Source organism: Uranotaenia lowii, chromosome 3 (assembly GCF_029784155.1).
Source record: "Uranotaenia lowii strain MFRU-FL chromosome 3, ASM2978415v1, whole genome shotgun sequence".
NCBI classification, from domain to species: domain Eukaryota; kingdom Metazoa; phylum Arthropoda; class Insecta; order Diptera; family Culicidae; genus Uranotaenia; species Uranotaenia lowii.
The window spans coordinates 180401626-180414467 of NC_073693.1; positions in this window are offsets into that span (position 1 = coordinate 180401626).

A 12842-nucleotide genomic window follows, 5' to 3' on the forward strand; every position below is an offset into this window, starting at 1 on the left:
TAGGATTATCGCTCATGAATGAAACTCGGTTAAAACTAGTTGTGTAACAGGACTTATTTTTAGGGTACAAATATGTAGTACGGGATAAAACAAATGAACTGGTATCTCTTTGGTCTCTTGGCACATTGACTGGTAATGTTTCATCAAATTTTCGTTGAAATCCTCCCAAGTTTGTGTGGTGAATTGTTTTTGTTTTTTTTTTTGCATGAATTATTTTTAGAGATATTAATCTGATTTCCCAAATAAGGTTACATGGCAACACTCAAACAACACAACTTTCCAACTAACCTATCAAATAAAAAAACATTAGTATTAAGTATCTACACAAAAAAAAACTGAAAAGAAAATTGCGTATATCTGGTACTTGTTGAGTTATGTTCAAATTTTTAGAACTAAAAATAATATGTATGGCCATTTTTACTTTGAATACATTTGTTGCCAAGAGCAGCTCTGTGTGTCATTATCTTTTTAGAATTAGAAATTAGAAACATTGAGTAATAAAAATAGTTCTTTATTACATCAATATCGATACCTTTTCAATTCGGGCATTTTTTGCGAAAGTAACAATTCAAATATCATTATATCATTCATTGATTTTGGAAGTGATTTTTATCGGTGTCCAAAGTAAATTTATCAATCATTCATTGGGAAAATTATATTTTCGGCTGTATAATTCTAAAATAGCGACTAACAAAAATCTCTGAATTTGAATGGACTGCTGACATCTCCAGCTATGATGGCCCAAAAATTGCATTATGTCTGGGATTCTGGGGCTCGACCTTCTAAGATACCTTCTTAGGGTATAAGAACACAATTTTTTATATGGCGGCGACTGAGAAAAATCATGTTTAGAGGTCGCAAGATTGAAAAAAAAATGGAATTTTTACGATTTTTTTTTAATTTAAGAAAAAAGTTTAAAACATGTAACTTATTTATATTAAAAATTTTCTATAAAATGAAAATTTTAAACTTAAAAATGTTTGAGACTGTTTGGACTCGAAATTTGTTGTATGATTTTTGAACTCCGCAAAATTATCACTTTTTGGAAAAAAATATTTTTAAATAACAACGAACTGAAAAGATGTGCAATGTTATAACATTAAAATTTTAGCTAATGATTGCTAATTATTGTGATTTTGATGGATTAGAGCATCCTCAGAACCAAGTTATCTTCAAGTACCAAACTTTTTAGGCCTTTAATCGGTGCCTTAATCAGCTGGGAGAACCATGTTGAGTTTGTGACATTTTTGTCATCAAAATCACAACTCATAGCAACCCTTAGCAAAAATTTGAAAATTGCGTCTTTTTCACAAAGCATCACTTAGATAACCTCGAAACCACTAGCTTTTGTCTCTTTATAATATTGCGCATATTTTGGGTTCGTTGATGTCGACTGAAAAGCTTCCAGGGGTCGTTTTTTGTTGATTGTAAGATTTTTTTCCTAAAGTAAAAATTTTTCAGAATTAGAAAAATTATGAATCCAAAACAGTCCCTAAAAATTTTTAATTCACGTCTTACATTATAAAAAAATAGGAAAAAAATAGAAGAGCTCCATGTTTATACTTTTGAAGATCTGAACATTATGCTAGAAAAAAGTGTCAAAAAATGCCCTTTTTCAAAAAATAAATAAGTGATGCGACATCTAAATATTATTTTTCTGAGTCGCCGCAATATAATATATTGTTTCTTGTTTTAAAACACTGTCTGAAACAAAGCGACTCATACTTTGTGGAACTACTGATGTGATTTTTTTGCGCTCCATAGAAATGCCTCGAAATGGGTTTTGCGATCTACAATAATGTCTACTACCAAAATCGTGTTTTCAAAATAGATTTGATAAATTGAAAAATAAAAAAGGTCGAAATATCTGGAAGTGTTCGAGTAGGCGGTGACTTGCGTGGACGTCAAACATTTTCGCTCCGTGAAAGAGATGTTCTAACTGAAAAAGAAAAGATTTTAAATGAGGAAGAACTAGTAACGAAGCCAGTTGAAAATAGTTGCAAAGTTGCACAAGATTGTGAAGTGTGCTGTAGAAAAAGAAGAAACTACAGGATGTGGGGAGAAACAAATTAGCTTCAGAAAATTCTATTGCAGTAGGTTCCGATATCATAACAGCATCATCCTGGCTCTTATCAACTTTAGATGTGCGGTTCTGATTCGTCAAAGAATGTATCCTATTTGGTGGGATCTAACTTTTTTATGATTTTAGACTTTTGCATTGTATGATTTAAATATAAAATTATTGTGCATAAAGCATATAAAGTCTTTGGTAGGGAACTCCATGCTTTATTCATACACTTGTTGCAGTATCTTTTGTGTATGTTTCAAGAATCAGGCCTCATATGTAGTTAAATGGGATATGAAAAATAGGTTAAGAAAAGAAGCCTAAAACACAGTTAGGTCTACTGTTGTTTCGTAAAATATTCATTCCATCTCGAAGTTACCATGAATCAACTTAAATTATAAAACAAACCGAATATGACACAAAGAGTACTACTCCTAGCAAACTTTACCACATTCACAATCGCTTCACTGTATGCAGCTGTTATGAACTGTGTTTTTTTTTGCTTTGTAATTTATGAGAGTTATGTTAAACTTAAAAGGCTAATGGATTGATCGTTTAAAAAGCATTAAATAAATTTTACTAGATTCTGCTCCTGTTCTACATAAATAAGTTAAAAGCATTATTGGTTTATCATTCCTTACGCTGACTAATGTGATTTGGATTTGAGTGTATAAAGTCTGTTCTTCTTACGACAAACGATAAAACAGGTTTTGCATTCACATATTAATGATAACAGATTTTTATCTGCACATCAAACATTCGTCCTGGGTGGTGTAAACGATGAAATTCAGCTTCATACCAACACCTTTGTATCTGCGTGAAATCTCTTAGGAAGAGGCTTATTACCATGTTTTGTGATGAAGACGCTTTGATTTTAAACTAAAACTATGTTAACAGATCCTGAAGATAAAATTGATGCCACGTGTCAAACGTTCTAGCATCTGTAAGAGTATCAATTCCTATTGGAGGTCAGAGATGTCTGTGATTGTTCCCGTTGTTGTTCTCTTTGTTCACGTTGCTGAGCCAGTAGCTCTCTTTGTTGTTGCTGGTGTTTTCGCTTTTCGCTCAGGTGCAGACGTTTTATGTGCTGCTCCAGATTCCATTTGCGCCGGAACTTCTTGTAGCAAAATTTGCACTGAATTTTTTTCTCCACTCCACACTCGTGGTTCATATGCCTCAGCATAATGCTGCGTGTCGAATACCACTTACCGCACTTGAGACAAGGAAAATTTTGACCATTTTTACGCGCCAAAAAGCGAGCGTGGCTTGCATGTCGAGATGATTCCACAGGTCTGCCATACATGTCGTCAGTCAGTGATCCGAAATTGTAATATTCTCTCCAAAGCTCTGTGGTAAAAGAAAACAAACATCGAATCGAATTAGAATGAGTCCAGAAATTGCCAAAGTTAGTCAAACATAAACCACAAACTGGTGCACGTTAGTATCGTTTATATTTACAAATGAAAGTGTTCTCTCCCCTATGTATGCGAAAAGGGGAGGAAAGCATAAGAAAATTTGTATAATAATAATCTTTAAAATCACAAATGAAAATTTATTTTTCGAAGATTCCTTCCGAAAGTAGTTTTTGAAAAACCGTAAACTAAAATTCGTCAAAAATCCCAATGCCACGAAATTCCCAATAATCTTTCAAAAAAAATCTATCTTTTTTATTTGACTAAATTTGATTGTGTTTCGAAAATTGTGTTTGTGTTGAACCTCAATATACGTTTATCATGCTTATGTTCGGCCACATAACATATGCTATAACAGCATTTTACGCACATACTGATGGTTTCACATAATGGCCCTGTTCATCAAAAACACACTAACACAGGTTGCTAGTAGAGTTTGGCTTCGGCGCTGATATTTGTTGATTTTATCTAAGGACTACATTTTTCGGAATTAACATAACTGTTGTCCAAACGTGCCATCACGCGGGTGAGATATTTAAGATTCCAGACCTGAAAGAGACATAAAGATTTATGGTTAATTGCATATTGTTGTATTAGCTAACAACACGGTTTGATTCTTACCACATTGCAAAACTTCGCCATTAATTGAAGGGAATGAAGCATTGAAGGGGTTTAGCTGGGAGAACAACTCTTTTTAAAATACCGCATAAAACTTTAAATGTTCTAACGCTATGGTTAATTGTTGTATACAAACTTGAAAGTAGAAATAATGTTTTTTTTATAAAATACAACAAGTTATGCAGCTTTCCAAATGAGTTTAAATTGAATCCGCAATGTGATCTAGTCTAAATTTGTCGACTGTTTCATCAACCAGGATGTTTTGTTTTGTTGGCTTTTTTTCTGGCATTTGGCAGTGTGTTTTTATCACGTTATTCCTCAAAGATTGATTGGGGGCTATGCGATAATATCGAAGTAAAAAACGGAACAATCGACATTTTGTGCAAGTATAACTAATAAATTGGTATCATTTACTCTTTAAAAGCTTATTTTATTCGGTTCTAACTTAACAATTTACTTACAATCAAATTGAAGCTTTGCTTATGCAAAGAACTTAAAAGTTGTGTAAAACTAATGAATGAAAAAATCATACACTTGTTTGAGCATTGGACAGCATCTAACGAAGTCGATGTCAGTAAAAACTTATAGCTTGACAGTCCTGACCTTTGAATAATGATTGGTACTCAAGGTTTTGCCTCTTTTTTCATTAGACGAGATTCTTATTCCTGGTTCACACTTTGCATCGATTTAAAATATTACATTTTAGACCTTTTCAGTCTGATGAGGTTTATGGCAAAAGGAATGTAGCTGTACAAATATTGGTTTTGAAAAAAAAATTAGTCTGTTATTCAAGAAGTAAATGTAATCATCTGAATTAAGTCAAAGATGGCTTTGTTCAATACTAATCCTGTATCGGCATTAAGTGAATTATTAAAATCACACTGAATGTTTTTTTTCTGTTTATCACAATGATTTCTTTTATTCGTAATCCTTACATCTATGGACGAAATAATGGAATGACGGTACTGAGCAGAGCAGAAGTAGAAAGTTAATGAAATAATAAAAAAAATATATTTTGCGATCCTAACTTGATCAGGTTTAGGCAGATTAACAACCTTTTTTGAATCTCATAAAGTAACCAAACACCGCCTAATTTGGTCTTTTGACCATAGTACCAGAATTACAACAGGTTCATTAATGTAGTTTGATATGTTTGGTATCATTAAACAACGTCAAGTTTTATTATATATCCCATTGTACATTTCATCTTTACAGAACATGCATCAGCACCAAATAGCGAGGAAGAATATTCCCCCCTAAAACACTTGTTATTTAATCATGAACTTATTACAATAAATGAGACCATGCTTCCTAAGTATTCCCGGGACTAAAACATCTGAAAATTTGAGATTTATTTTCAATTTTCAGACTAAAACTATACCCTTTTTGGATCTTTGTTGTTATCAAATGATTCACTCCTGAGTTTTGTTTTGTAAATTTGCGCTAAATTGATCGAATTCTTGAAAAAAGGTATTTTTCAGTTCTAAAACGCATCTTCACTCCGCAATGGAGACATACGTTTTTGGAACTTTACAAATCTTCTTATTTCAAGCAAAAGTTTTTTTTCAACGAATCTCAACGTTCATTGTGCATTTTTGTAAAAATACTAGCTAAGGATGGTGCTGGTCATTTTTGAGCTATATATAATAGAGGAAGAAGAAACTACCGCGATGTTATGCCATGGGTGTTACGTCCTATTTTTGTACTAACGAAATAATTACTTTTTCAACTAAAACCTTCGTTTTTCCATGTTGTCAACATCCAGTGATATGTGTTTTTCTCGTGATAAGTATATTCTTATAAGTAATGTGGTAAACAGCTTTGGGAAAACCCTTTTTGAATTGTCTTTTAAGATATTTACATAAGTACACATAGGTACCTACACAAAGAATACAACGGCCACATGACTTTTCTCAGTTCGCATCAAGACATCTCTTTGTGATGCCAACAATAATCAGTGCCCGTGAAAGAATGCCACGAAGTGGTAAATTCCTAGCATAAATGTAAGTGTCCGTTATATCTTGAGATCGTTACAGAACTTGTTGCTCTAAACGTTATTCTCCCATAAAAGTTTGAAGTTGCTTGTATACCACCAATTACGATTCTTGCTTGAATAACCCTCAATGCAAAGAGGGATGAATCATCCTAAAAGGATGAAAATACTAATAAAAAAAAAAAAAAAAAAAAAAAAAAAAAAAAAAAAAAAAAAAAAAAAAAAAAAACCCTCAATGCATGCATCAATGTATTCGTAAAACCAAACAACTCGAAAAATGAGACTTACGTCAGAATTTAGGAGTTTAATCTCAAGGTACCCGCCGTCTAGAATGAAAGTGGGATTTAACAGCAATAAGTGCTTATTTAGAAATATTGGTTAAAAAGGGAATTATTTTTATTAAATTTACCTACATTTAAAACATATAAATTGTATACTTAAGGTGAAAATCTATAAATTGAATGTTCAAATATTGAAGCGTAGTTCAAATGAAATTTCTAAAACGGTATATATGTATCTCCGAGTTTGGAACATCGTGTTTAAAGAAAATGTGAAGGAAACCTTAGTTTTCAAATAAGTTTATTGGCCCTTCAGAATTAAATTTCTGGAAACTAAAGGACGTTAACAGTTAAAGCACGTTAACAAAAAGACTTTTGCTTACAAAAAAACTGGTTTTTTTAAACGCTGACTTAATATTTCTGTTTTGTGAAGTTATTCAGAAATATCAACAAGCGATTCGGGTGAAAAATCTTAAGTATATGCGTCGGTTGCCTAACAAACAAACTTTTTTTGTAAAATCCTGCAAAATGCTTTCTGGCCTTGAACCTGTTGCAATTCTAGCAGCTTACTGTAAAGTAGAGGTATTGAAACTGCATGCCAAGTTTGAGCGCATGGCGTTAAAACATTCAGAGTTAAAAATTAAAAACTATCAGCTTGTTATCTTAAGATTGTCCTATCAATTATGATGCTAAGTATAATAGAACTTACAATTCTTGTTCGATGCTTCCTTAGTCATTATTCTTCTCTTAATATTATTTCCTGTAGTGAGGAGTAGATTCTTATCATCTATGTTTCACACAAAAATATCACTATAGTTTTAATACTTGCAAGGTTTGTTTGGCCACTCTGCGTTTTAGTCATATCCGTAAAATTAGGAAATTGTGTACTTAAAAATATTCAGCAAAATAGTTCAGGCATGTCTCTAGAAAGTAACGTTCATCAGATTGATGGATGGGAAGTTATCGATGAAACTATGGAAATCCATTAACCCATCACGTCGATGGCGTTCCATATGTTTTGCTAGATTTCGTCGCTGCGTTACAATTTTGGGGCAAATTGGACATTGCGCACCCTTACCACACTCCTTCATATGACCTCGCAGCGCACTCAGCTTTTTATACTTAACTCCACACTGTGGGCAGACGTAACGTGCCACACCATCATCCATTATCACTACCTTGGGTTCTAGCATTTCGATACAACCTGCAGATGTGTGCGGAGAAGAAGGTAAAAAAGGTTAAGGAATTAGCATTCACTCAGCGATTTACTCTCACTTCAAAAAACTTGTAAAATTTATTTAAAAAAAAAGAAATAATAAGGAAAACATAAAATTTTAACCAATGTATCATACTCTAACTAAAGATAAAGTTATAATTACCTGATAAAAGAAGAACAAGTAGAAATGAAATAGTAGAAGATAGTAGGTACTCATTTGCATACGATAAAACTAGGCTAAAACTATAAAAGAAAAAGTGAAATACGGGATTATTTGATACTTGATTTATAAAGTTGAACAAATTATCAAATACTACTTACTATGAGAAATAAACTTAATTTCATAAATGCTATAATAAAAAAACATTTCATTTATCTACCCCTTCACCGATAATATCAAATCAAATCAATGAAATCATTTTGAAAGTTTCGAAAGTTATAAATAGCTAACCAAACTATTCATTGCAATTCATTCATCAACTCTTTATTCATCTTTTTTTTTAATGTTTGGATTACTAAATTCATGTCGAAAACAAAAACAGATCCAATATGTAGTATCCTATCTGTCAAAGGAATGCGAGATTGTTGAAAGTCTTATCTAATGGAAGCAAATTTCATTTCGACTCGGAACTTTCACTGGTGATACGATGTTGTTATTTTGTGCACCTTTTGCATGTGCCGATTTAAAATAAAAGAATATGAGAACTTTTTTTCACAAGAAGGACACGAAAACCGCCGGTTATCAGTGCACTCGTTTCGCAAATGCCTGATCAGTGAGTATTTGATTTTGTACCTAGAAAATAAAGCACCTATATGAGAATGGTGGATTTACTATCATTAGCTTTGCGTACTATTTTGGAACCAAAACATGTGAAGTCTACTTATTTAAGGAAAAAGAAAATGTTTTGTAAATATTTTCTAACCAAAAAATATAACAGTATGAAAGGTAAAGCCATGCTTTTCTTGGAATATCCAAAATAAACCATTTTTAATAAATGTGCGTTCCAATAGTGCGCAAAGTTTCAATCTAAGGTGGATTTAGTATAGCTTACTTTCGATCGCAAGAATCGTTCGGGCAGTGGAAATAGCCTTGTCCATCCGGTTTACCGAAATCTATGGGTAACAAACGTGTATCGTCCGAAGTTCCATCAGCATACAGTGTTGCCAGGAGAGTTTCATCTTCCGCTGTTTTGTTTCCCGTCAGCGTTCTGTCCAGTAAAACTGAGGATTGATCTGAAAAATAACAAAACAAACAAACTGTTAGTAAAAACGCTAAAAAAAAGCCCCAAATTATGCAAAGCAACAGAATCGAAGGAATACTTTTGGAATAAGTAGTAGTTTCTTTTAAATAAAACCATCTCGGCTGTCTTGTTTCAGAATTTTACAAATTATATTTTTATTTCATCTGCATTCCACGTTTCCTATTTATATATATTTATATATTCTTTGATTTAGACAAGTGTATCTTTCATGATTTTGTTTCAAATTTGATTTTAGTTTCTGTCTTAAAACAATTGATTAATAAACAAACATTAGTTTTGGTATATGTACGTTTTTTTCTTCGATTTTGTATTTTTCCTCCGCACTTTTTGGCTGTGCAGATTGATCAATCGAATTCCCAGTCACCATGCATTATTTTCCCTACAATTTTACACAATCAGATGTTCGCATCGCAAAATAAAGGGAAAATATACGAGGGTTTGCTCGATCAGAACCCGTCATGTTGTTTGATATGGTAACTTTTTGTTTCCTCCTCCGTATCCCGAGAGTAGAATCTGAATGTAATTCTTGTTCGTCAACGAACAACACTAATTAATAAGATAGGTATAAGTTTAAAGGATAAAGCCTGTTCCAACACGTGTTTAGAACTAAATGGTAACTCCAATCTGTTTGCTAAAATTGATATACCTTTGAGCATTCTCTGGAAAATCTAACAGAACCTTTTTGGGCCGTGGCTCTGTTTCGCATTCTTTAGAGTAGCTCTCAGCGTAGAGGACTCAAAACTCAAAAGCAAAAAGAGCATGCAAACAAACGCATAAAACTCAAAAGTGTTTGTTGATTTTTATCGGCTCCCTCAGTAGATTGTAAGAATTATTAGAAGAAAAAACACAAATTGCTCGTCGACGTAAATATCGTTCATTTATACGATCATATTTAACTTCTGGGACATTTTTTCTGCGTTTCTACGCTATGCGCGATTGATCTGATAAGAATACATTGAAAACGGAAAATTAATTTTTGAGAGTTATGTTAATTTAACATAAAGTGTAAGTGTGTCGTCCTTCTTAATAAACATTGTTAGATGATAATTATCTGATTTTGTTCTATTAATGGTAAGCACGCCGTATCTATTGGTATATTTGTTGTTATTTAGATACCTGCTTAAATTTGCATATGAATGATGTTTTTAAAACACACACACAGGTTTTCATTACTTGAATTCTGTGTTTTGTCCTAAGCAAGTTTTGCTCTTTTTCTTCTTGTATCGATTCAGTTACACTGACGTTTAGCTAAGCAATTCTGATCCGCAATGTGATAACTTACATCTAATGATTAGAATGAAGTGAGAAGTACTTTCTTCTTCCACTTTAGTACGGTAACTTAAAAATCACGCACGTCAATGTTAGCGCAAGCTCTGTAGTCGACGTATAGATACTCTTGGATAACAACATAGTTTTGTGATAATTATATATTGCACTTTTGGTAAAGACGTGACTTGTTGTTTTTTCGTACTTTTACTTTGAAAAGTGTTTCCATAAGTAGATCATTGAGTGCTTACATTTCAGATGCATCAAAACTTCGATGAATCCGTTCAGTCGCCATTTCAATCGACAAATGCTTGCGCTTCGTGTAAAAGCAACTCAACCGCATATGTGTAACTCAATATAAATAGATCTCATCAATAGTACTAATACAAACCTACGCATTTCTATTCCCAGAACAAAAAAAAACTTATTTATAAATTATTAGGTTTGCTAACATTTTTACTGTTATCTTATCTTATTCACTTATTGTGGCTACCATATAGAAAACATCTCTTAATCATTTTAACACACCGTTCGTTTATGTTTATCCAACAGTTTTTTTTCTATATATCATACTGTGTGATTTGTCCAGATTATGTTATTCGTTTTTTTTGCTTGTAAAATTATTCCGCTTTGCGACTTGTAATTTATGTATATTATAGAATATATAATTTTATTTAATTTACTTTGTTAATAACAATAACAATCACAAAAAATCACATCAATATTATCTTTCACAGCTCCTTGTTTTTTAATTAATTTATAACTTCTGGTTTTATACATGACAACATTCCGTTTGTCTATTTTTTTTTCAAAGTGGCTTCTTGTATGTTTTTGTAGTAACTGTTTTTTTTTATATTGTACAAAAATATATTCTTTTCTGTAGATAGGTTTGACTATGATTGAAAATGCGATACCTTCTCATCAATCACGCGAGGGATATATTATGACTTTTTTCCAGACAAGAGAAACCAATTTATGTTTGCAAGATTAAAACGCGTCGTTGTTATTAGGAGAACCCAACTATACTGATCGCGCCTGTACAATCAAATTTTTTTTTGTCTATTGAGTTTGATCTACACGGCCCATACTCGCTTCATGTTAAAAAAAAAAAGATTATAGTGAGAAAAAAATTTAAGTGATTCTTACAGCGGCATCCATTTATTATGTATGTTCTTGAAGATCAAACAGTGATCAGGAATTGAATCATACTCTGAAGTACGTTACATTGCTTAGTGGTAACATTTTGATTTTGAAATGTTAGTTTCTAGTGCTCTGAATGTCAAGCGCTGATGTGGTCTATTGGATAGGCTACGCGTGTCTGGTAACCCAGGCGTACTGGGTTCGATTCCCGGTATCGGCAAGAAAAACTTTTGGGTTCGAATCCCATAAGTTGCCGCTTGGGGAGTAAGTAGAGGCCAGAACCCACCCTTGTCCTTCCTCCAACTGGTATCAGGAGGGGTTGGTTTATTATCTTAAACTGCATTCTGTCCATATCCAGCCGGAATGGATATAATGAAGTACATATGATGGTCAAACCAACGTCTCATGATCGCTTACTATTCTACGCTGCCTACTCTAAACTTTAAAATTTCCTTCTCCAAACTATCTCTAATTTTCATTTCCAGCGTCTGCTCCCCGAGCTATTTAAACGCCACAAAAAAAAATGAAATGTTAGTTTCTAGTGCTCTGAATGTTAAGTCTCTCAAGTTGATGAATATGACTGCACTAAGCACTAGAATACGAGTGTAGCGAGAGCGAGTATGGGTTGGATGCTTTAAATATTTTTCATTTTCTCTGATCATCATTATGCCAGTGCAAACCAGAAGGTTGGAAATGTTGTTCAAAAAACAAAACCAAAAGCAGCATTTGAAATCGAAAACAGGGATAAATTCAGGAATAATTTTTGTTTGGCTTTTTCAAATGATGTGTCTCACTTTTTCCATCTACGGTCTTTTCGATATGCGATTTTTACCAACCTTACATCTAACCTCAGCTTTACAGTTTAGTATTTTGTTATTTTTTTTTCTTCACGCACACACACATTAAATAACCTTCTAACCAGATTAGCCGTTAAAATAGTGATATACGTAACATCCATCCATTCAATAAAAGATAACCTACACTACAACCGTACAGTCACGCTTATAATAATTCCTTTTTTTTAATTAAATAAACGACTATACTTTTTATATCACAATCCAATCATGTTTGACATAATATACCGTTAACCACTTTTGAAAGAAGAAAATGCGCAGAAAAGTTATTTAGATTTTTGGTCTCATCAACAAAATTCAATTTTTGGATCGATAATCGACAAAAAAAAATAAGCTGAGAAGTATACCATAAAGTCATGCGGGACCAATCGTGATCCAAATTTACTACAAACAATAGGCTACAGGACGATGCCGATGTAGTCTCGACAATATGGAAGGTAAAATTGTGTTTTAAAAAAACATCGTGCAAGCTCGTTTCCACCGTGAAAGTTCTCTTTGTTGGTGGATATATTATGAAATAGAAAAATATTGAATCAAAAGAATCGAAAGATTCCTTATAATTCAACCACGGTATAAGAAAAGTTGATGATCAATCGAAAATTCCTAGTGCGCTCATTGAAGAAGATGGTAAGTTGCTATCGAAACACCGGAATCTGAACTTTTCTTATAGGCAATGGAAGCGCTTCCGAATTTGGGTGATGGTTTTCCACTAGTGCAAGTGGGATGCAGCTAGAATTT